Here is a 24,509-nt window from a genome sequence, read left to right on the forward strand (position 1 = left end):
AGCTAGAGGAGGGGAGATTTAGAGTAAATGTTAGAAAGAATTTCTTCAGCATGAGGGTGGTCAACTAAGAATGGACTTGGGGGTGCTGGTGGAGGAGAAGCTGAGCAGGAGCCAGCAGTGTGCACTTGCAGCCCAGAAAGCCAAGCAGAGCCTGGGATGCAGCAGCAGCAGTGTGGCCAGCAGGGCCAGGGAGGGGATTCTCCCCCTCTGCTCTGCTCTGCTGAGACCTCACCTGGAGTCCTGCATCCATCTCTGGAGCCCCTGGGACAAGAGGGCTGTGGAGATGCTGGAGAGTGTCCAGAGCAGGGCCAGGAGGATGCTGAGAGGCTACAGCAGCTCTGCTGTGAGCACAGCCTGAAAGAGTTGGGGCTGTGCAGGCTGGAGCAGAGGAGGCTCCCAGGTGACCTTCTTGTGGCCTTCCAGCACCTGAAGGGGGCTACAAAAAAGCTGGGGAGGGACTTTTTAGGCTGTAAGGGAGTGGCAGGAGTGGGGGGAATGGAGCAAAGCTGGAGGTGGGGAGAGTGAGGCTGGAGGTGAGGAGGAAGTTGTTGAGCAGGAGAGTGGTGAGAGGCTGGCAGGGGTTGCCCAGGGAGGTGGTTGAGGCCCCATGGCTGGAGGTGTTTGAGGCCAGGCTGGCTGAGGCTGTGTGCAGCCTGCTCTAGGGTAGGGTGTCCCTGGGCATGGCAGGGGGGTTGCAACTGGCTGATCCTTGAGGTCTCTTCCAGCTCTGACCATTGTGATTGATATCCCTTTCACATCCATTGCTTTCCTGGGGGTGTAAGGCTAGAAGTGCTTTCACTCTCTGCACAGTAGAACATTATTCCATCCACTGTGTGTTGCACTGCACAGGAAAAAACAAACCAAGAAATATTTCTTGTGTCAGAAAAAAAGAGCAGCTAATAGGACAGCAAATCTATTGCAGGAAGTAGAGATTCCTCAGCTGACTCAAGGTAAAGTGCTGTGTCTTCTTATAGGCTTTGTAGGAAGTCTGTAGAACTTTCACATTCTTCAGCCACTGTGGCACCAACCACTGAAATCCTTATTGTAGTGTTTCAGATGCTGACTCTCTGCCCTTCACACCTTCCTAGGCTGTTTCAGGCGGAGAATCAGAGAATCAGAGAATCAACCAGGTTGGAAGAGTGCTCCAAGCTCCCCCAGCCCAACCTAGCACCCAGCCCTGCCCAACCAACCAGACCATGGCACTAAGTGCCCCAGCCAGGCTTGGCTGCAACACCTCCAGGCACAGCCACTCCACCACCTCCCTGGGCAGCCCATTCCAATGCCAATCACTCTTTCTGTGAACTTCCTCCTATCATCCAGCCTAGACCTGCCCTGCCACAGGAGGCTGTGTCCCCTTGTTCTGTTGCTGCCTGCCTGGCAGCAGAGCCCAGCCCCACCTGGCTACAGCCTCCATTCAGGTAGTTGTAGACAGCAATGAGCTCTGCCCTGAGCCTCCTCTTCTGCAGGCTGCACACCCCCAATTCCCTCAGCCTCTCCTCATAGGGTTTTGTGTTCCAGGCCCCTCCCCAGCTTCATCATTGTGGAGAATTAGATTATTCTCCTATCAGTGAGTTTCAGCTGCAGATTTCTGTTTAGTTCATTAATTTGCCTTGAAGTTGAATGGACTCAGGACTGCATTTCTCACTTTGAGCAGTTAGGGTCAATACTTTCTTGCTTTCATGCCACTCCTTCCAGAAATCTTTCAGCTGTGTTTTTGAACATAAAGTGAGTGAATTGATCATATTTAGCCATCAGCAAGCAGCACATGGCAGAGACAGCTCCTCTGCAAGCCTAACGGGCTCTCAAGAATGATCCTCTGTGATTATCTCCTCGTCTGAAGGACCATATGTCACAGGCTCTGCAAATGGCAGCTGGGGGTATCACACAAAGAGGTTTCTGCACTCTGATTTGCAAGCAGCTCAACCCAAACTGGTGAACAAATCCCCAAATATATGGAAAGGAGCTGGATGCCTTTGAAGTGTGTGATTGAAAGTGATGTACGCTTCCACTCGGATGCCTGTTTTCCCTACAGACAACCTAAGTCTCTCATTGTTTCCTGTTGAGTCAGAAAGGACTTGTGATGAAGCAAATCAGTAGCTGAGCCAGGACACCAGAACAATAATTATCAATGACCTTTTTGTCTTCTAGATGTAAATGTTATCCAGGAAGGGGACTACACTTTCAGCTCCAGGATAGATCAAGGTACTTCTAATCTTATCATTGCTGCAAAACATACCATAACTGAGGGTAAAACATACCATAACTGGGGGTAAAACATACCAGAACTGGGGGTAAAACATGCCATAACTGAGGGTAAAATATGACATAACTGAGGGTAAAACATACCATAACTGGGGGTAAAACATGCCATAACTGGGGGTAAAACATACCATAATTGAGGGTAAAACATACCATAACTGGGGGTAAAACATACCAGAACTGGGGGTAAAACATACCATAACTGGGGGTAAAACATGCCATAACTGAGGGTAAAACATACCATAACTGAGGGTAAAACATACCATAACTGAGGGTAAAACATGCCATAACTGAGGGTAAAACATACCATAACTGGGGGTAAAACATACCATAACTGAGGGTAAAACATGCCATAACTGGGGGTAAAACATGCCATAACTGGGGGTAAAACATACCATAACTGGGGGTAAAACATGCCATAACTGAGGGTAAAACATACCATAACTGGGGGTAAAACATGCCATAACTGAGGGTAAAACATACCATAACTGGGGGTAAAACATGCCATAACTGAGGGTAAAACATACCATAACTGAGGGTAAAACATGCCATAACTGAGGGTAAAACATACCATAACTGGGGGTAAAACATGACATAACTGAGGGTAAAACATACCATAACTGGGGGTAAAACATGCCATAACTGAGGGTAAAACATACCATAACTGGGGGTAAAACATGCCATAACTGAGGGTAAAACATACCATAACTGAGGGTAAAACATGCCATAACTGAGGGTAAAACATACCATAACTGGGGGTAAAACATGCCATAACTGAGGGTAAAACATACCATAACTGGGGGTAAAACATACCAGAACTGGGGGTAAAACATGCCATAACTGGGGGTAAAACATACCAGAACTGGGGGTAAAACATGCCATAACTGAGGGTAAAACATACCATAACTGGGGGTAAAACATACCAGAACTGGGGGTAAAACATGCCATAACTGAGGGTAAAACATGCCATAACTGGGGGTAAAACATACCAGAACTGGGGGTAAAACATGCCATAACTGGGGGTGGTGGAACACTGCAACAGGTTGCCCAGGGAGGTAGTTTGGGCCCCATCCCTGGAAATCATAAAATCATAGAATCAAGCAGGCTGGCAGAGAGCTCCAAGCTCATCCAGCCCAACCTAGCACCCAGCCCTGCCCAACCAACCAGACCATGGCACTAAGTGCCCCAGCCAGGCTTGGCTTCAACACCTCCAGCCACAGCCACTCCACCACCTCCCTGGGCAGCCCATTCCAGTGCCAATCACTCTCTCTGACAACAACTTCCTAACAACATCCAGCCTAGACCTGCCCTGCCACAGCTTGAGCCTCTGTCCCCTTCTTCTGCTGCTGGCTGCCTGGCAGCAGAGCCCAACCCCACCTGGCTACAGCCTCCCTGCAGGCAGCTGCAGGCAGCAATGAGCTCTGCCCTGAGCCTCCTCTGCTGCAGGCTGCACCCCCCCAGCTCCCTCAGCCTCTCCTCACAGGGCTGTGCTCCAGGCCCCTCCTCAGCCTTGCTGCCCTGCTCCAAACACCTTCCAGCACCTCAGCAGCTCTCTTGAATTGAGGGGCCCAGAACTGGACACAGTACTCAAGGTGTGGCCTGAGCAGTGTGAGGCTCAACAGGGCTCTGGGCAAGCTGATCTAGTTGAGGATTCCCTTGCTGACTGCGGAAGAGGGTTGGACTGGATGACCTTTGGAGGTCCATTCCAGCCCAGACCATTCTATGATTCTATGCTAATTACTCCATTACTATATTGATCTGAAATGTCATTGATAAGTGAGTGGATTGGTTGGGGGTGGTAGGGGATGGTGATGATTTTTTTCAAGCTCCTTCTTTCAGTGTCTTAAGAGACCTACAAGAAAGCTGGGGAGGGACTTTTTTGTATGTCAGGTAGTGGTAGGAGTGGGGGGGATGGAACAAAGCTGGAAATGCTGTGATTCTATGGTCTAGTTGTGAGAGGTTGGACTGGGTCATTTTGGAGGTCCCTTCCAACCTGGTTGATTCTATGAAATGGGTAGATTCAGACTGGATGTTAGGAAGAAGCTCTTCATCATGAGGGTGGTGAGAGCCTGGAACAGGTTGCCCAGGGAGGTGATGGAAGCCTCATCCCTGGAGGTGTTTAAGGCCAGGCTGGCTGAGGCTGAGGACAGCCTGCTCTAGTGTGAGGTGTCCCTGGCCATGGCAGGGAGGTTGGAACTGGATGGTCCTTATGGTCCCTTTCACCCTAACTGATGCTATGATTCTATGATTCTTGACTCAGTCCAAGTGACTCCACAGACCCTCCTGAGATGCTTTGTGGCACAGGGTACTGTGTGTGCACTTCTCAGCAGGTCTGTGCTCGACAGCCTTGCCTGTGTGCATCACTGGGTGAAAACTCCATTCATAGAATCATAGAATCATAGAATCAGGCAGGTTGGAAGAGAGCTCCAAGCTCATCCAGTCCAACCTAGCACCCAGCCCTATCCAATCAACCAGACCATGGCACTAAGTGCCTCATCCAGTCTTTTCTTGAAGACCCCCAGGGACAGTGACTCCACCACCTCCCTGGGCAGCCCATTCCAATGCCAATCACTCTCTCTGTGAAGAACTTCCTCCTAATATCCAGCCTATACCTACCCTGGCACGACTTGAGACTGTGTCCCCTTGTTCTATTGCTGGTTACCTGGCAGAAGAGGCCACCCCCCACCTGGCTACAATGCCCCTTCAGGTAGTTGTAGACAGTAATAAGATCACCCCTGAGCCTCCTCATCTCATCACAAACCCCAGGTGATGTACAAACCCCTTCTAGTCCTTGGTAGGAGCTTTACTTCACGTGCACACTGGTGAAAGCAGCACATGCAGCATGTCCTCATTTGGTGGGATCATGGAATCATAGAACAACCACAGGTATCAGGATAGGTTGGGGACTGGCCTGTTGGAAAGCAGTGTAAGGGAAAAGGATCTGGGTGGTCACAGTGGGTGTGTGGTTGACCATGAGCCAGCAATGTGCTCTGGTGGCCAGGAGGGGCGATGGCATTTGGGGTGCATTAGAAGGGCTGTGGTGAGGAGGTGGAGAGAGGTTCTCCTGCCCCTCTACTCTGCCATGGGGAGGCCACATCTGGAGTACTGTGTCCAATTCTGGGCCCTCCAGTTCAAGAGGGACATAGAACTGCTGGAGAGAGCCACAAAGATGATGAAGGGAATGGAACATCTCTGTTATGAGGAGAGCCTTAAGGAGCTGTGGTTGTGCTGCTGGGAGCAGAGGAGCCTGAGAGGTGACCTCATTAATGCATATGAAGATGTGCAGGTGAGTGGCAGGAGGCTGGAGCCAGGCTCTGCTGGGTGATGCCCAGTGCCAGCACAAGGGGCAATGGGTGGGAGCTGAGGCATAGGAAATTCTATGGAAACATGAGGAGAATGTTTTTCCCCTGTGACAGTGACACAACTCTGGCACAGGCTGCCCAGGGGGGTTGTGGAGTCTCCCTCTCTGCAGACATTCCAAACCCTCCTGGATGTGTTCAGTGTGAGCTGCTCTAGGTGCTGCTGGCTCTAGCAGGGGGGTTGGACTGGCTGAGCTTTGGAGGTGCCCTCCAGCCCCTGCCATTCTGTGATGCTGCTGGTTATTCTGAAACACCTCGGTGGTGTTTTGGCTGTCACTGCATTTAGCAGAATGCTACACTTAACAGCAATTGTCATTTTAATTAACATTCCTCTGTCTGATGCCTCTTACCTCTAATGTTAGGCTTCTGTGACTCACTGGGACTGATCTGTGATCTACAGCTGCACAAATAGCCCCTGTAATATATGGCCTGGCATCCACCTGCATTTTGATGCATTTTCTTTTCTATTGTTTTTTCTCGTTGGGGGGGGAGGGGGAGATTATATCTGCTTTTTACAGACAATTAACCTAATTCTCAGGCTTTTGTCATTTGTTTGTATTTCTTTCCAATATTTTTCCTCCACAGATGTAAATCTATACCACCCTGTAAAAACCATACCACAGAGAATCAGGAAGAGAGCTCCAAGCTCAGCCAGCCCAACCTAGCACCCAGCCCTGCCCAACCAACCAGACCATGGCACTAAGTGCCCCAGCCAGGCTTGGCTGCAACACCTCCAGGCACAGCCACTCCACCACCTCCCTGGGCAGCCCATTCCAGTGCCAATCACTCTCTCTGACAACAACTTCCTTCTAACATCCAGCCTAGACCTGCCCTGGCACAGCTTGAGGCTGTGTCCCCTTCTTCTGCTGCTGGCTGCCTGGCAGCAGAGCCCAACCCCACCTGGCTACAGCCTCCCTGCAGGCAGCTGCAGGCAGCAATGAGCTCTGCCCTGAGCCCCCTCTGCTGCAGGCTGCACCCCCCCAGCTCCCTCAGCCTCTCCTCACAGGGCTGTGCTCCAGGCCCCTCCCCAGCCTTGCTGCCCTGCTCCAAACACCTTCCAGCACCTCAGCATCTCTCTGCAATGCAGGAGCCCAGAACTGGACACAGCACTCCAGGGGTGGCCTGAGCAGTGCTGAGCACAGGGGTGGGCAGAAGAACCTCCCTTGTCCTGCTGCCCACACTGCTCCTGAGCCAGCCCAGGATGCCATTGGCTCTGCTGCCCACCTGGGCACACTGCTGCCTCCTCTGCAGCTCCTCTCTCCTAGCACCCCCAGCTCCCTCTCTGCCTGCCTGCTCTCAGCCACTCTGGCCCCAGCCTGCAGTGCTGCCTGGGGTTGTTGTGGTTCAATCTCCTCCCATTGGCCTCTGCCTAAGTGTCTCATAACAAAAAGCTGAATCCAGCCCTCATCACTCTCACTTCAGCCACAAAGAGAAAGGTTCAGACCATTCATTTTAAAAAAATATTTCTCTTTTTCTCCCTCCTGGTACTTTCCTGCTGGTTTCTTATTGTCAGGAGGAGATGTCTAATATTTGTGTGTTTGCTGCAATAGACACAGACCCTCTTTGAAGAAAGGATTGCAATCAATTGGTGTTTACTGATAACTGGTCAGGCTCAGTGTGTGCCCACCCTCTGAAGGGAACTTGGGAACTTCTGGCCTTGTTCCTTTCAGTATAAGGAGCTTAGGAAGCCCATTCAGAACTTATCTCAGAGGTGCCAGAAAAGATTAAACAGCTTTCAAGCCTTGGGGAAGTGCCTTGTGTGATGGGCCCAGGCTCAGCCTGTGAGGGATGCATGAAAAAAGCTATGTGCATGATTTTGGAGTTGAATCAAAGAATCACAGAATCAGGCAGGGTTGGAAGGGACCTTGAGGATCAGCCAGTTCCAACCCTCCTGCCATGGGCAGGGACACCTCACACTAGAGCAGCTTGCCCAGAGCCACATCCAGCCTGGCCTTAAAGGCTTCCAGGGAGGAGGCTTCCACCACCTCCCTGGGCAGCCTGTGCCAGTGTGGGAAGAACTTCTTCATAATATCTGTTCTAAATCCCCCCTTCTCTAGCTTGGATCCATTCCCCCCAGTCCCATCACTACCCAACACCCTAAAAAGTCCCTCCCCAGCTTTCTTGTAGCCCCCTTCAGATACTGAAAGGCCACAATTAGGTCTCCTTGGAGCCTTCTCCTCTCCAGACTCAACAACCCCATCTTTCTCAGCCTGTCCTCACAGCAGAGCAGCTCCAGCCCTCTGATCACCCTCGTGGCCCTTCTGTGGACACATTCCAGCACCTCCAGATCTTTCCTGTCATAGAGGCTCCAGAACTGGACACAGTGCTCCAGGTAGGGTCTCAGGGGAGCGGTGTAGAGAGGCAGAATCACCTCCCTCACCCTGCTGCCCACACTTCTCTGGATGCAGCCCAGGGCACAGCTGGCTCTCTGGGCTGCAGGTGCACACTGGCAGCTCACACTGAACTCATCCACCAGCACCCCTTTTCTGCCAGTCCTTTTCTTCAGGGCTGCTCTCAAGCCAGACACTGCCCAGCCTGTGCAGTGCCTGGGATTGCCTCTACCCAGCTATAGCTATGTGGTCTGTGAGGAGTATTTTATGCTAATTAGAGTTTCTCACTTGAGTTTAAACAGCTACAGTCATACTTGGCAATTATTTGTGAGCATCTTTTCTCCTAGTAGTACTTGATTAGTCCTTGCCTTGTGCCAGCTCTCTCAGCCCTACAAGGAGCTGGGGGTGTGCAGGCTGGAGAAGAGGAGGCTCAGGGCAGAGCTCATTGCTGTCTGCAGGTCCCTGCAGGGAGGCTGTAGCCAGGTGGGGTTGGGCTCTGCTCCCAGGCAAGCAGCACCAGAACAAGAGGACACAGCCTTAAACTGCACCAGGGCAGGTCCAGGCTGGATGTTAGGAAGAAGTTCTTCATGGAAATAGTGATTGGTGTTGGAATGATCTGCAAGGGAGGTGGTGGAGCCATCATTCCTGGAGGTGTTTAAGAGGAGGCTGGATGAGGCACCTGGTGCCATGGTTTGGTTGGTTAGAAGGTGTTAGGTGATAGGTTGGACTCGATGACCTCCAAGGTTGTTTCCAACCTGGTTAATTCTGTGCTTCTGTGATTCTGTGCTTCTGGAACTTGAGACCAACTGTGTTTGTGTGTGTGTCTGCAAGCACATATCATATTTATTTATGTGTGTGTGAGAATTGTGCTACCAAGATGTGCACTATGGAAGAGTAGCCCTTGGCTTGATTTGGCCCCTGAGAATCCTGTAGTGCCTCTGTTTGATACTCTTAAGAGGCAAACTTTGTTGCCTTACACATTCTCCTTCACTACCATGATGGCAACTTCCAGTTCCCAGTCCTGCAGTGGGATAACACTTTGTGTGAGTGTGCTGGGCTCCTGCCACTGGGCTTCCCCATCCCAGGAGATGTTCAAGGTGAGGCTCAACAGAGCTCTGGGCAGCCTGATCTAGTTGAGGATGTCCCTGATGACTGCAGGAGGGGCTGGACTGGATGATCTTTGAAGGCCTCTTCCAACCCAGACCCTTCTATGATTCCTCAGTCCTCAATATCCTTCAAGGCTGAGGGAGCTGGGGTTGTTTAGCCTGGAGCAGAGGAGGCTCAGGGGTGACCTCATTGCTGGCTAAAGCTACATGAAGGGAGGCTGCAGCCAGGTGGGGTTGGTCTCTTCTGCCAGGCACTCAGCAACAGAACAAGGGGACACGGCCTCAAGTTGTGCTGGGGTAGGTCTGGGCTGGATGTGAGGAGGAAGTTGTTGGCAGAGAGAGTGATTGGCATTGGAATGGGCTGCCCAGGGAGGTGGTGGGGTCTGTGTACCTGGAGGTGTTGAAGCCAAGCCTGGATGAGGCACTCAGTGCCATGGTCTGGTTGACTGGATAGGGCTGGGTGCTAGGTTGGACTGGATGATCTTGGAGGTCTCTTCCAGCCTGGTTAATTCTATGATTCTATGATCTTTGGAGGCTGAAAAATGGTTTGTTCAGTCTTGACTGGGATGAAGAGGAGGATGTGTAAAAGAATGACAGCCAGTGGATATCAGTTTCCTGACAGGCACTCATTGTGCTGTCAGCTCTGGCTGCTAGATAACAACCTCACTACACTTTAAAATAACTGTCTTCCATTTTCAGAGCTGCTCCTTGGTAGACTTGGTAAAACAAAAGTCTGCAATTAAGATGCATGTTCCTGTTGCAACAAGACAATGTGAACACTCTACTAAAGACTCTGCAACCCCTGAGTCCTTCTAGAAAGTCTCTATGGAGAGGAGAGTTTAGCCTCCCACACCTCTGAACACCAATTGGAATATGTCTGGGAATTCTGCTGCATTCACAAAATCATAGAATCATCCAGGCTGGAAGAGAGCTCCAAGCTCACCCAGCCCAACCTAGCACCCAGCCCTGCCCAACCAACCACACCATGGCACTAAGTGCCCCAGCCAGGCTTGGCTGCAACACCTCCAGGCACAGCCACTCCACCACCTCCCTGGGCAGCCCATTCCAATGCCAATCACTCTCTCTGCCAGCAACTTCCTCCTAACATCCAGCCTAGACCTGCCCTGGCACAGCTTGAGCCTCTGTCCCCTTCTTCTGCTGCTGCTTGCCTGGCAGCAGAGCCCAACCCCACCTGGCTACAGCCTCCCTGCAGGCAGCTGCAGGCAGCAATGAGCTCTGCCCTGAGCCTCCTCTGCTGCAGGCTGCACCCCCCCAGCTCCCTCAGCCTCTCCTCACAGGGCTCTGCTCCAGGCCCCTCCCCAGCTGTCAGGGGGACCTTGGAGCTGCCTGCCAATAGCTGAAAGGCTCCTGCAGGAAGGCTGCAGAGGGACTTTTCATAGGGATGTCTGGAGACAGGACAAGGGGGAATGGTTTGAAGCTGAGGGAGAGTAGGTTTAAATTGAATCTGAGGAAGAAGTTCCTCAGTGTGAGGGTAGTGAGACTCTGGAATAGGCTGCCCAGGGAGGCTGTGGATGCCTCCTTCCTGAGAGTGTTCAAGGCCAGGTTGGATGAGACCTTGAGCAGCCAAATCTAGTTGAGAGGGGTCCCTGCCCATGGCAGGACTTTGGAACAGATGATCTCTGAGGTCCCTTCCAACCTGAGCCATGCTGTGATTCTATGATCTACAGGGGTCACAAAGCCAGAGAACAGGCCCTGAGCCACTCAGCCAAACCCTCCTGTAAGTACAGCCATGAAAGTTGAGTTCAGGAATTTGCCTGCCTTGGGACCAAACTGTACAAGCAGCAGAGCCTCTGTTGGCATTTTCAGCAACAACAAGGAGATTACCAGGGGTGTGATCTGTTGGATCAGTGCTGTTCAGTCTGTCAAGGGTCAAGACATGATACTGCAGAGTGGGCAGCTGAACACTAAAAGCAGAGCACATGAGCAGAAGCCTGCCTCACCCTGTGTACCAGCAAGCACTTCCCATCAGCCTACTTTGATGCTTTCAGCTTGGTGGGAAGTAAAAATGCCATGAAATGCAGTTTGGGAGCTAAGCCTTTTTAAGGTCATTCCATTCTCTCTCTTCAGCTCAAATCACCTCTGCCAAGGGTCTCTCTTTCTGCTCCTTTCATCTATCAGTGCCAGGGTGCCTGTAAGGCAGGATAGGAATGATGAATTCTTGGATGTTGTGAAATATATCTTAGTTCATAACAGATTAGGATCTTGATCAAGTCCAAAAAGACAGTTGAAATATATAACAAATACATGGAGCAGCAGAGTTATGTCTGATTCTGAAGAGGTCCTATTTAGGAAAATAGGAGACCAAAAATGACCTCCTTTGGAATGAAGAGATCAATGCAAAGGCACTGGGCAGAGTGATTAAGTCTTATCTGTGTTCTTTCTTTTACAATCATAGAATCAACAATCAGGTTGGGAGACACCTCCAAGCTCATCCAGTCCCTGGTTGCCCAGGGAGGAGGTGGAGTCACTGTCACTGGGGGTATTTAAGGCCAGGCTGGATGGGGCTCTGGCCAGCCTGCTCTAGGGTAGGGTGTCCCTGGCAGTGGCAGGGGGGTTGGAACTGGCTGATCCTTGTGGGCCCTTCCAACCCTGACTGATTCTGTGATTCTATGATTCTCTGAGCTGCAAGAAACAACTGGAAAATGTTTGCACTTCTCCAGGGTTGCAATAATTGGTTGTGTAATTGATTGTATGATTCTATGATTCTAGCACCCAGCCCTGGCCAAGCAACCAGACCATGGCACTAAGTGCCCCAGCCAGGCTTGGCTGCAACACCTCCAGGCACAGCCACTCCAACACCTCCCTGGGCAGCCCATTCCAGTGCCAATCACTCTCTCTGACAACAACTTCCTCCTAACACCCAGCCTATACCTCCCCTGGCACAGCTTGAGGCTGTGTCCCCTTCTTCTGCTGCTGGCTGCCTGGCAGCAGTGCCCAACCCCACCTGGCTACAGCCTCCCTGCAGGCAGCTGCAGGCAGCAATGAGCTCTGCCCTGAGCCTCCTCTGCTGCAGGCTGCACAAATGTTTTGCATAGAATCATGGAATAGTTTGGGTTGGCTGTGACCTCTAAAGATCATCCAGGGCAACCTCCTTGCAGTCAGCAGGGCCATCCTCCATTAGATCAGGTTGCTCAGAGCCTTGTTAAGCCTCACCTTGAATATCTTCAGGGATGGGACCTCAGCTACTTTCCTGGGCAACCTATTCCATAGTTCCACCAGGGTTGCATCTGCAATGAAATGAATTCTAGCAAAGACACTTCAAGTAGTGCTGCCAGCTTGCTGGCTTGCTGGTTTTATTAACCAGTTTTTTCTCTGTTTTTTTTCTTTCTCTAGGAGGGAGATTGATGCCTCCTTGGGAAAAAAAATAATTATGAAGCCAGCCCAGTCTTTGTGTGTTGAATTATGCATGAAGCCACCATAATTGCATGTATCAGTCAATGCCTGCAGGAGAAGACAAGGCTTGGTGAGTAAGAGCTGGAGGTAAACACATATGTATAGAATCATAGAATAGAATCAAGCAGGTTGGAAGAGAGCTCCAAGTTCAGCCAGCCCAACCTAGCACCCAGCCCTGTCCAGTCAACCAGACCATGGCACTCAGTGCCCCAGCCAGGCTTGGCTTCAACACCTCCAGCCACAGCCACTCCACCACCTCCCTGGGCAGCCCATTCCAATGCCAATCACTCTCTCTGCCAACAACTTCCTAACAACATCCAGCCTAGACCTGCCCTGGCACAGCTTGAGGCTGTGTCCCCTTCTTCTGGTGCTGGCTGCCTGGCAGCAGAGCCCAACCCCACCTGGCTACAGCCTCCCTGCAGGCAGCTGCAGGCAGCAGTGAGCTCTGCCCTGAGCCTCCTCTGCTGCAGGCTGCACCCCCCCAGCTCCCTCAGCCTCTCCTCACAGGGCTGTGCTCCAGGCCCCTCCCCAGCCTTGCTGCCCTGCTCCAAACACCTTCCAGCACCTCAACATCTCTCTTGAATTGAGGGGCCCAGAACTGGACACAGTACTCAAGGTGTGGCCTGAGCAGTGCTGAGTACAGGGGCACAATAACCTCCCTTGTCCTGCTGCCCACACTGCTCCTGATGAGGTGGCTGTAGAGTTGGTCACAAAGCCTCCTCTCAAGGAGAAAGGGCTCTAAAGATTTCTTTCTGCTCCAGGCATTACCTTCTGCTTTTCCTAGCTAGTGTGAATGCAAATATCAGCTGGAGGACATTTATGGTCATCCTGATTAGTGAATACAGTAGGAGGCTGGGGGTTGCCTAATTTCACACTTGTGATCTCCACTCACTCAGACAACTTCTGCAGATCCCAGCCTGGAGTGATTTGTTGCATGCCATATTGTCAAGTCACTGGGAGAGGTGGAGGCAGCAGCCTTGCTCCCAGACGTGTTGCTTTAATCATCTCCCAGAGCAATGAGTTACCACTTCATGTATTTGTTGCTTCTTGGAATATTAATGCTGTAATCATTCCTGTCTCCTTAGGAGACTTGTGTTTTATGGCAGCAGTTCAATACTGTTCACTACTTGGGGTTAAAAGAAATAGAGGAGGTGAAGCTTTTGAAGGTCTCTTGGTTAAAAAAAAGCAAACAGGCAAAACCCACACCAGAAATCCCTCCAGTCCCTAGAGTCATTCAGCTTGGAAAAGACCCTGGAGATCATCAGGTCCAGCTGTTAACCCTGCTCTAGCATGGCCACCACTAAACCACAGCCCCAGCCACCTTTAAACACATCCAGGGCTGGTGACTGCACCACCTCCCTGGCCAGCCTGCTCCAGTGCCTGACCACTCTTGCAGTGGAAAAAGGTGTCCTCAGAGCCAGCCTAAACCTCCCTGGGGCAGCTTGAGGTCATTCCCTCCTCTGTCACTAATTCCCTGTGAGAAGAGTCCAGCACCTACTCCTCTGCATTGTCCTTTCAGGTAGTTGCAGAGGGTGAAAAGGTCTTCCCTCACCTTCCTCTTCCTCACACTAAGCAGTCCCAGTCAGCCTCCTCCTCCTCACACTAAGCAGTCCCAGTCAGCCTCCTCCTCCTCACACTAAGCAGTCCCAGTTCACCCTGGAGGAAATTGTAGAGGATGATGAGGTCTCCCCTCAGCCTCCTCTTCCTCACTCTAAACAGTCCCAGTTCCCTCAACTGCTCTTCCTCACACTAAGCAGTCCCAGTTCATGCTGGAGGAAATTGTAGAGGGTGAAAGGTCTCCCCTCACCTTCCTCTCCCTCCCACTAAGTAGTCCTAGTCAGCCTTCTCCTCACACTAAGCAGTCCCAATATCAGCCTCTTCCTCACACTAAACAGTCCTAGTCAGCCTCCTCTTCCTCACACTAAGCAGTCCCAGTTCACCCTGGAGGAAATTGTAGAGGATGATGAAGTCTTCCCTCAGCCTCCTCTTCCTCACGCTAAACAGTCCCAGTTCCCTCAGCTGCACTTCCTCACACTAAGCAGTCCCAGTTCATGCTGGAGGAAATTGTAGAGGATGATGAGGTCTCCCTTCAGCCTCCTCTTCCTCACTCTAAACAGTCCCAGTTCCCTCAGCTGCACTTCCTCACACTAAGCAGTCCCAGTTCACCTTGGAGGAAATTGTAGAGGATGATAAGGTCTCTCCTCAGCCTCCTCTTCCTCACACTAAGCAGTCCCAGTTCACCTTGGAGGAAATTGTAGAGGATTATAAGGTCTCTCCTCAGCCTCCTCTTCCTCACGCTAGGCAGTCCCAGTTCCCTCAGCTGCTCTTCATCATTCTCATTCTCTAGGCCCTTCACCAGCCTTGTTGCTCTTCTCTGCACTGAAGTGCATTAAAAACCCCCACCAAAACAAAAGCAGAAAGAACAATACTGTTCATGTTCTTCCAAAAGATGAACTTTGGTTTTGCAAAGCCTCCAGAAAGAGTCCCTTGTAAAACACAGACAATGTTGTGATTTTCTGCTGGGGTCCTGCATCCCCAGAGGGTTTTGGGTGCTTGCCCAAGGCCAGGGCTGCAAGGTGCAGCAGTGTAACCTTGCCTGAGCTCAGGGGCAGAGCTGTGTGAGAAAGGGCTGCAACACACCTTGTTAAGGCAGGGATGCCTCCAGGGACTCAAGCTGCATTTCAGCTCTGGCTCTGACCCTTGGTCCCTGCCCTCACTAACCTTGTTAAGGCAGGGATGCCTCCAGGGACTCAAGCTGCATTTCAGCTCTGGCTCTGACCCTTGGTCCCTGCCCTCACTAACCTTGTTAAGGCAGGGATGCCTCCAGGGACTCAAGCTGCATTTCAGCTCTGGCTCTGACCCTTGGTCCCTGCCCTCACTATGCTGCAGTTCTACCCACGCCTGCCCACATTGGGTGATGCTGACCTCGGGTTTGACCTCAGAGCTGCTGCATCCCAATGGTCACAGTTTCCAGCCTGACTCTGCTCACCATGCCTTGGGGAGAGATCCCTGCCCCAACCTGCCCCTGCTGCCTACTCTAGGAGTGCTGAGCCTTGACCCTTTCTGCCTGCAGCTAAGGCAGAAGAAGATTTCACAGTATCACAGTGTCACAGTATCATCAGGGTTGGAAGAGACCTCACAGATCATCAAGTCCAACCCTTTACCACAGAGCTCAAGGCCAGACCATGGCACCAAGTGCCACGTCCAGTCCTGCCTTGAACAGCTCCAGGGACAGCGACTCCACCACCTCCCCGGGCAGCCCATTCCAGTGTTTCACAACAGCTGTGTGAAAAAAAAGCCTTGCAGTTCATTTTGTTCTCTCTTTCACTGTAAAAATGATTTCCAGAGAGGGAGAGGAAAACTAAACCCAGCATATTTGTAACCATTAATCACTGGCATGGCAGCAGTTCTGGGGGTCTGCTAAGGGCTTGGGTCTGTAAATAACTGCATAGAATCACAGAATAAGCTGGGTTGGAAGGCACCTCCAAAGGTTATCCAGTCCAACCCCCTCTGCACTCAGCAGGGACATCCTCCACTAGATCAGGTTGCCCAGAGCCCTGTCAATCCTCACCTTGAATATCTCTATGCATGGGGCCTCAACTACTTCCCTGGGCAACCTGTTGCAGTGTCCCAGCACCCTCATGGTGCAGAACTTGTTCCTGACATCCAATCTAAATCTACTTTGCTGTAGTTTGAAGCCTTTGCCCCTGTCCTATCACTGCAGGCCTTTGCAAACAGTGCTTCTGTAGCCTTCTTCTAGCCCTCTTTCAGGTCCTGGCAGGCTGCTCCTAGGTCTCCCTGGAGCCTTTTCCAGGCTGAACACTCCCAGCTCCCTCAGCCTGTCTTTGTAGCAGAGGTGTTCCAATCCCCTGATCATTTTCATGGCCTTCCTCAGACCCTCTTCATCAGGTCCACGTCCTTCCTGTGCTGCACATCATCCAAGGCATCCAGCTGCATGGATGCAGGAATATCTCTGTGTGTGAATCATAGAATCAGGCAGGTTGGAAGAGAGCTCCAAGCTCAGCCAGCCCAACCTAGCACCCAGCCCTGCCCAACCAACCAGACCATGGCACTCAGTGCCCCAGCCAGGCTTGGCTGCAACACCTCCAGGCACAGCCACTCCACCACCTCCCTGGGCAGCCCATTCCAATGCCAATCACTCTCTCTGCCAACAACTTCCTAACAACATCCAGCCTAGACCTGCCCTGGCACAGCTTGAGGCTCTGTGTATATTCTTTATTCTGCTCTCATCAGACCCCACCTGGAGTCCTGTGTGCAGCTCTGGAGCCCCCAACACAAGCAGGACATGGAAGTGTTGGAGCCAGTCCAGAGGAGGCCACCAAGATGCTGAGAGGGCTGCAGCAGCTCTGCTGTGAGGACAGGCTGAGAGAGTTGGGGCTGTGCAGCCTGGAGAAGAGAAGGCTTAGAAGAGACCTTGGAGTGGCCTTGCAGTATCTGAAGGGGGCTAGAGGAGGGCTGGGGAAGGACTATTGATAAGATCTTGTAATGAGAGGAGGAGGAGGAGGAGGAGGAATGGGTTTAAACTGGCAGAAGGGAGATTGAAACTGAGTGTTAGGAAGAAGTTGTTTGCAGTGAGGGTGGTGAGACACTGGCACAGGTTGCCCAGGGAGGTTGTGGAGCACAGAATCACCCAATGTGATCTTTGCTGTTGGGAAGAACTGAGGGTGGTGAGACACTGGCACAGGTTGCCCAGGGAGGTTGTGGATCACAGAAGCACCCAATGTGATCTTTGCTGTTGGGAAGAACTGAGGGTGGTGAGACACTGGCACAGGTTGCCCAGGGAGGTTGTGAAGCACAGAAGCACCCAACGTGATCAAAGATCACGTTGGGTGCTTCTGTGCTTCACAACCTCCCTGGAGGTGTTCAGGACCAGGTTGGATGAGGCCTTGAGCAACCTGTTCTAGTGAGAAGCAGGGGGTTGGAACTGGCTGAGCTTTGAGGTCCCTTCCAACCTAAACCATTCTATGATTCTATCTAAATATATAGAATCATAGAATCAACCAGGTTGGAAGAGACCTCCAAAATCATCCAGTCCAACCTATCCCCCAGCCCTATCCAGTCAACAATATAGATGTGTCCATATAAATATGTGTCTGTGTGTCCCTCTAAAGATCTCAGTGTGTCCATACAGGTACCTGCATGTGCAGATACATCTCCACCTGCCTGCCTTTGCAGGAAGTTGCCCTTGTTCCACAGACAATATCTTGCCTAACTGCTCCCAGGCTCTGCAGATACATTTTAAGCTCATTTTTGCTTGATGGCAGATGGAGACAAACATCTCAGCACATTCATTTTCATATTGGATCTCATCTGCCCCCAAATCCCCAGGTCCTCCAGTCTCAGATGAGCAATTACCCTTTGGTAGATCTGTGCCTAATAGGCTCAGGTTCTGAAAATGAATATTTGGACTTAGCCATATCAAGGGAGAGTGAAAATCAAACGTGCTGCACAGTCTGCTGGGCAAGTCAGAAGGAAAAGCACAGTTTTCACTAATCAATAAGCCAACCAAGCAGATCTCTGGGCTGTTGTTACAGGGGGAATCTGTGGTGGTGCAAAGATTTGTCTGAGGAGCCACTGAGTAAATGGTTCTGCCGCTTAGGAGGGAGCTTTTCCATCTGGGTTGTCAGCTGCAGGCTCAAGTGCAGCCATGCACAGAGTTGGGTTGCATTCTAAGCAGAGACAAAGTCTGGACCAAGGCACCAGCTTGGGGGCAGTTGAAGGATGGGGAAATACCTAAGAATCATAGAATTATAGAACCAACCAGGTTGGAAGAGAGCTCCAAGCTCATCCAGTCCAACCTAGCACCCAGCCCTATCCAATCAACCAGACCATGGCACTAAGTGCCTCAGCCAGGCTTTGCTTGAAGACCCCCAGGGACGGTGCCTCCACCACCTCCCTGGGCAGCCCATTCCAATGCCAATCACTCTCTCTGTGAAGAACTTCCTCCTCACATCCAGCCTAGACCTGCCCTGGCACAACTTGAGACTGTGTCCCCTTGTTCTATTGCTGGTTACCTGGCAGAAGAGGCCACCCCCCACCTGGCTACAATGCCCCTTCAGGTAGTTGTAGACAGTAATAAGATCACTCCTGAGCCTCCTCTTCTCCAGGCTAAACAGGCCCAGCTCCCTCAGCCTCTCCTCATAGGATTTGTGCTCCAGGCCCCTCACCAGCTTTGTTGCCCTTCTCTGGACATGTTCCAGCACCTCAACATCTTTCTTGAATTGAGGGGCCCAGAAATGGACACAGCACTCAAGGTGTGCCCTGACCAGTGCTGAGTACAGGGGCAGAATAACCTCCCTTGTCCTGCTGGCCACACTGCTCCTGATGCAGGCCAGGATGCCATTGGCTCTCTTGGCCACCTGGGCACACTGCTGCCTCATCTTCAGCTACTATCTATCAGTACCTCCAGGTCCCTTTCCTCCTGGCTGCTCTCAGCCACTCAGTCCCTTCCCCTTGTGGCTTCTGTGTTTTCTGTCTCTCAGCATTTAAATACCAGGACAGATTTACTTGACACTTTTACAGGCCATCAAGCAAATAAATGTTCTTCTAGCTCACTGATCTATATCCACCTGTGACAATTAATGCCCCCCAAAAGGGACTCCACTCCCCAATAAATGTCCAAATGCACAGCCAGGCTGTGAGCTATCTGCTTGCACCGCTGCCAGCGTTTCCTTACGGCATGGAGCAAGAAAGAAAGGCTCAGTATGATACGAGACTCAGCTTCACTGCTGCAGGCAAGATGCATTCTGTGCTGCACTGGTTTCTGCCTTCACAGCTCTGCTTGCTCATTTCCCAGTTTTTCAATATGAGCTTAAGGGCTGGGACCTAAAATCCTTGGTAGCCAGGTAACTGCCCTCAAAGGGCTCAAACATAGAATCAGAGAGTCAGAGAATCAGGCAGGGTTGGAAGGGACCACAAGGATCAGGCAGTGCCAACCCCCTGCCATGCCCAGGGACACCCTACCCTAGAGCAGGCTGCACACAGCCTCAGCCAGCCTGGCCTCAAACACCTCCAGCCATGGGGCCTCAACCACCTCCCTGGGCAACCCCTGCCAGCCTCTCACCACTCTCCTGCTCAACAACTTCCTCCTCACCTCCAGCCTCACTCTCCCCACCTCCAGCTTTGCTCCATTCCCCCCACTCCTGCCACTCCCTCACAGCCTCAAAAGTCCCTCCCCAGCTTTTTTGGAACCCCCTTCAGATGCTGGAAGGCCACAAGAAGGTCCCCTGGGAGCCTCCTCTGCTCCAGCCTGCACAGCCCCAACTCTTTCAGGCTGTGCTCACAGCAGAGCTGCTGCAGCCCTCTCAGCATCCTCCTGGCCCTGCTCTGGACACTCTCCAGCATCTCCACAGCCCTCTTGTCCCAGGGGCTCCAGAGCTGGATGCAGGACTCCAGGTGGGGTCTCAGCAGAGCACAGCAGAGGGGGAGAATCCCCTCCCTGGCCCTGCTGGCCACACTGCTGCTGCTGCAGCCCAGGCTCTGCTTGGCTTTCTGGGCTGCAAGTGCACACTGCTGGCTCCTGCTCAGCTTCTCCTCCAGCAGCACCCCCAAGTCCCTCTCCTCAGGGCTGCTCTCCAGACACTCCCTGCCCAGCCTGCATTTGTGCTTGGCATTGCCTCAGCTCAGCTGCAGGATCTTGCACTTGGTCATGCATGTTAGGATTTGCTCCAGCTTCTCTTCAGTGGCATTTATGTTCCTTTCCACTGCTTGCCTCTGTCTGGGAGGGAGTATGAATGACTCATTGTTTATTGACAGGAAAAAAAAGAGCCCTTTCCATTCTGTAAATCTTCTCTCTCTTTTTGGACAAACTCCCCAGCAAATGTGCCAGGTGCTGCTGAGAGCATGGGGATGCAGACAGGCTGCTAACATGAGGGTGCCCTACTGGGGTTTGCTTCCAGTTCTTGGGCACGTTTGAAAAGTGATCAGATGGACAGGGGGGACTCCAGCAGCACAGCACACGCTAGGATAAAAACAGTTTCTTTGATGCAGCTGAGCTGGACTTGGGAGGAGCTGGAAAGGGCTGCTTGAAGTTGTGGCAAATGCTGTCTGAAGGGCAGCAGTGTAAGGACACAGGGACAGTAGATGTTGTGGCACAAAAGCAACAGATTCAAAGGAGGAGATAGGCTCTCCTCTCTCTGGAGATGCTGGGGATCCAGGTTTGGGCAGCAGCACCCTCATCATCACTGTGAGAGCCTGGTGACAGGTAGCAGTGAAACATCTCTGATGGTGCTGGCCTGGCATTTATCACTGTCTGTTTATTCTCACCTCCCTTTTTGCTTTATCTAATCTTTGGATGGGAGCTACAAGTCCTCCTTTCCAGGAGCTTTGCCTTTCTCTTGTCTTACACCCATTGACAGCTGACTACCCTTATGAGAAAAGGCTAATTCCTGTATACTGGCAAGAGCAGGGCCTGAGGAAAGCAAAGGTGAACCCCCTAAGGACTGCAGCTGCAGCAGAAGTGGCTCATTTTAATCAGAGAACTTGAGGAGAAAAGCAAAACACAAGGCAGAGACAGTAAGTTCAGCCTATGGGAAACTCCAGAATGGTCACAGGATGTTAGGGGCTGGGAGTGACCTCTGGAGATTTTTGATTCCAACCCCCCTGCCAGAACAGGAGCACAGAATCTAGTGCAGGTTGCACAGGAACACATCCAGACAGGGCTGGAAAGGCTGCAGAGGAGACTTCACAACATCTCTGGGCAGCCTGTGCCAATGCTCTGTGACCCTTAACAGTAAAGAAATTCTTCCTCATGTTGAGGTGGAACTTCCTGTGCTGCAGTGTCCATCCCTTGCCCCTTGTGCTATGCCAGGGCACAAGTGAGCAGAGGCTGTCCCTGTGCTGCAGTGTCCATCCCTTGCCCCCTGTGCTATGCCAGGGCACAAGTAAGCAGAGGCTGTCCCTGTGCTGCAGTGTCCATCCCTTGCCCCTTGTGCTATGCCAGGGCACAAGTGAGCAGAGGCTGTCCCTGTCCCTTCCTTCCTGACCCCCAGCCCTCAGCTATTGACAGACATTGCTCAGATCCCCTCTCAGCCTTCTCCTCTGCAGCCTAAGCAGCCCCAGGGCTCTCAGCCTCTCCTCACCAGGCAGTGCTGCAGTCCCTTCAGCATCCTTGTAGCCCTCCCTTGGACTCTCTCCAGTAGATCCCTGTCCTCTTGAACTGAGGAGCCCAGAACTGAATGCAGTGTAGTAGGTGAGGCTTCCCTGGGGCAGAACAGAGGTGGAGGAGAACCTCCCTTGATCTGCTGGCCACACTCTTCAAAAGCGTCAATCCCCTGAACATCAAGCAACATGTCCTGTCCAGGACTGGGCAGCTTCCCTCAGGACTTAAGCCTTTTGACTACTGCCCACCTCAGTGAAGAGTGATCATGTAGCCACAGAGTCATAGAATGAACCAGGTTGAAAGAGAGCTCCAAGCTCAGCCAGCCCAACCTAGCACCCAGCCCTGCCCAACCAACCAGACCATGGCACTAAGTGCCCCAGCCAGGCTTGGCTGCAACACCTCCAGCCACACAGACTCCACCACCTCCCTGGGCAGCCCATTCCAGTGCCAATCACTCTCTCTGCCAACAACTTCCTCACAACATCCAGCCTAGACCTGCCCTGGTACAGCTTGAGGCTGTGTCCCCTTCTTCTGGTGCTGGCTGCTTGGCAGCAGAGCCCAACCCCACCTGGCTACAGCCTCCCTGCAGGCAGCTGCAGGCAGCAATGAGCTCTGCCCTGAGCCTCCTCTGCTGCAGGCTGCACCCCCCCAGCTCCCTCAGCCTCTCCTCACAGGGCTGTGCTCCAGGCCCCTCCCCAGCCTTGCTGCCCTGCTCCAAACACCTTCCAGCACCTCAGCATCTCTCTGCAATGGAGGAGCCCAGAACTGGACACAGCACTCCAGGGGTGGCCTGAGCAGTGCTGAGCACAGGGGCAGAAGAACCTCCCTTGTCCTGCTGCCCACACTGCTCCTGAGCCAGCCCAGGATGCCATTGGCTCTGCTGCCCACCTGGGCACACTGCTGCCTCCTGGTGCTTCCTTCAGACCCAGAGCATGTGGGCAGCGCCTGGTTAGCTCCTGGTGGTCAGACAATTTTATTTTCAGCAACTTGCATCCATTGGGTGCTTGTTGAATTTCCTTCTGAAGTGATAATTTCTGAAATGGATCACTCTGCATTAAGGTGGCAACCACTGGCAACTGATGGGCTGTGGTATTGATCCTACCAAGCTCTGCAACCACAGCTGGCAGCAGCAGAACAACCAGGAGCCAGCTGTGCCTGGCTGGATCAGGCAGGTTTGTTTTCATCCTGCAGTGTAGCTCTGTCTTGGTGTGAATAAGCTCACTGAAAAGGTGGCCTGCTGATTTGCTGAAGCAAACTGCTCAAAGCAGCAATAAGGGCAACTAACATAAATAAGGAGTTGTACTGCTCTGAGTGGTAAAAAGGTAATTCTCCACCTGTGATAATTTTATTGCCTGCTGCTGCAGGAGAGGGTTCAAGCACTGGGCAGTTTGCACAGTGTGAATGAAAGAGTTTGGGACCTTATTGCATGATCACAGAATCAGCCTGGTTGGAAGAGACCTCTGATCTCATCCAGTCCAACCTTTGACACAGCCCTGAAGGGTCAGTGCTAAACCCTGTCCCTAAGTGCCAGCTCCACACATTGCTTAAGCACCCCCAGGGATGGTGACTGCAGCACTGCCCTGGGCAGACCATTCCAGTGCTTGACAACCCTTGCACTGAAGAAATGCTTCCTAACATCCAGCCTGAACCTGCCCTGCTGCAGCTTGGAACCATTTCTTCTGCTCCTGTGTCCAGGTCCAAAGTTGCCTGAACACCCCCAGGGAATTGTTGCATTTTCTAGCCCTGATTTTATTTTTCTTGCTGGTGAATCTGGACATTGGTTTTGAAATCACAGATTGCAGTGGCTTGGAAGGGACTCTCAAAGGTCATCTTGCCCGAGGCCTGTGCAGTGAGCCAGGGATACCTGCAACTAGATCAGGCTGCCCAGGGACACATCGAGTCTGATCTTCAATGTCTCCAGGGATGGGGCCTCAACCACATCCCTGGGCAGCTTGTTGCAGTGTTTTACCACTCTCCTTGTGAGGAGCTTCCTCCTTATGTCCAGCCTAAATCTACCCTGCTCCAGATTCAAGCCAGTGTTCCTTGTGCAAGCCCTTCTAAACAGTCCCTGCCCAGCCTTCCTGTAGATCCCCTTCAGATAGTGAAGTGCAGCTCCCTGGGGCCTTCTCTTCTCCAGGCTGAACAGCCCAAATTCTTTCAGCCTATCTTCACAGGAGAGGTTCTCATAGCTCTTTTAAACATACTATAACACCAGGCCCTGTCGAATAGCCAATAATCTGGTGCACTCATCCCTGCCAAAGCCCTGTGCTACAGTCCACTGTTTTGTGGAGGAAATGAGACATCACCTTCTGTGCTCTAAGATATTTGCCATCAGGCAGGACATGAGCAATTAGACTGGCTTCTGCTCACAACAGTCAAGGGAGAGAAACACTTGGTTTATATATATATGGCCAACAGCCATTTGGTTTCCTTACCTGGTTTTCATGCAACTTCTCCTTGCTATTTCTCCATAAATGCTTTATCTATATCTCTATGTCTTTACATGTCTATCCCTTTATCTCTATCTCCATCTCAATCTCTAATATTTCCATCTGTATCTCCATCTCCATCTCTGTCTCTATCATCTCTATCTCTATATGTCTATCTCCATCTCTATTGCTCTCTCTATATGTCTCTATATCTCCACCTCTATTGCTATCTCTATATCTCCATCTCTATCTCTATTGCTATCTCTATATATCTATCTCCATCTCTATTGCTATCTCTGTATCTCCATCTCTATTGCTATCTCTGTATGTCTCTATATCTCCACCTCTATTGCTATCTCTATATCTCCATCTCTATCTCTATTGCTATCTCTTTATGTCTATCTCCATCTCTATTGCTATCTCTATATGTCTCTCTATCTCTGTCTCTATTGCTATCTCTATATGTCTCCATATCTCTATTTCAATCTCTC

General features: G+C 51.6%; 1 long non-coding RNA gene across 1 annotated transcript in view; it reads left to right on the forward strand.

Moving 5' to 3' along the window:
• Window positions 1–2,146: 2,146 nt before the first annotated feature.
• LOC135180029 (uncharacterized) overlaps window positions 2,147–24,509 on the forward strand; it is a 112,383-nt gene continuing 90,020 nt past the window's right edge. Inside the window, exons 1-2 of the long non-coding RNA XR_010304255.1 lie at window positions 2,147–2,202; window positions 12,409–12,538. This is a non-coding gene — a long non-coding RNA (uncharacterized LOC135180029). The remainder of the gene's footprint in view (window positions 2,203–12,408; window positions 12,539–24,509) is intronic.

This window comes from Pogoniulus pusillus, chromosome 12 (assembly GCF_015220805.1).
Source record: "Pogoniulus pusillus isolate bPogPus1 chromosome 12, bPogPus1.pri, whole genome shotgun sequence".
In the NCBI taxonomy this organism is placed as follows: Eukaryota; Metazoa; Chordata; class Aves; order Piciformes; family Lybiidae; genus Pogoniulus; species Pogoniulus pusillus.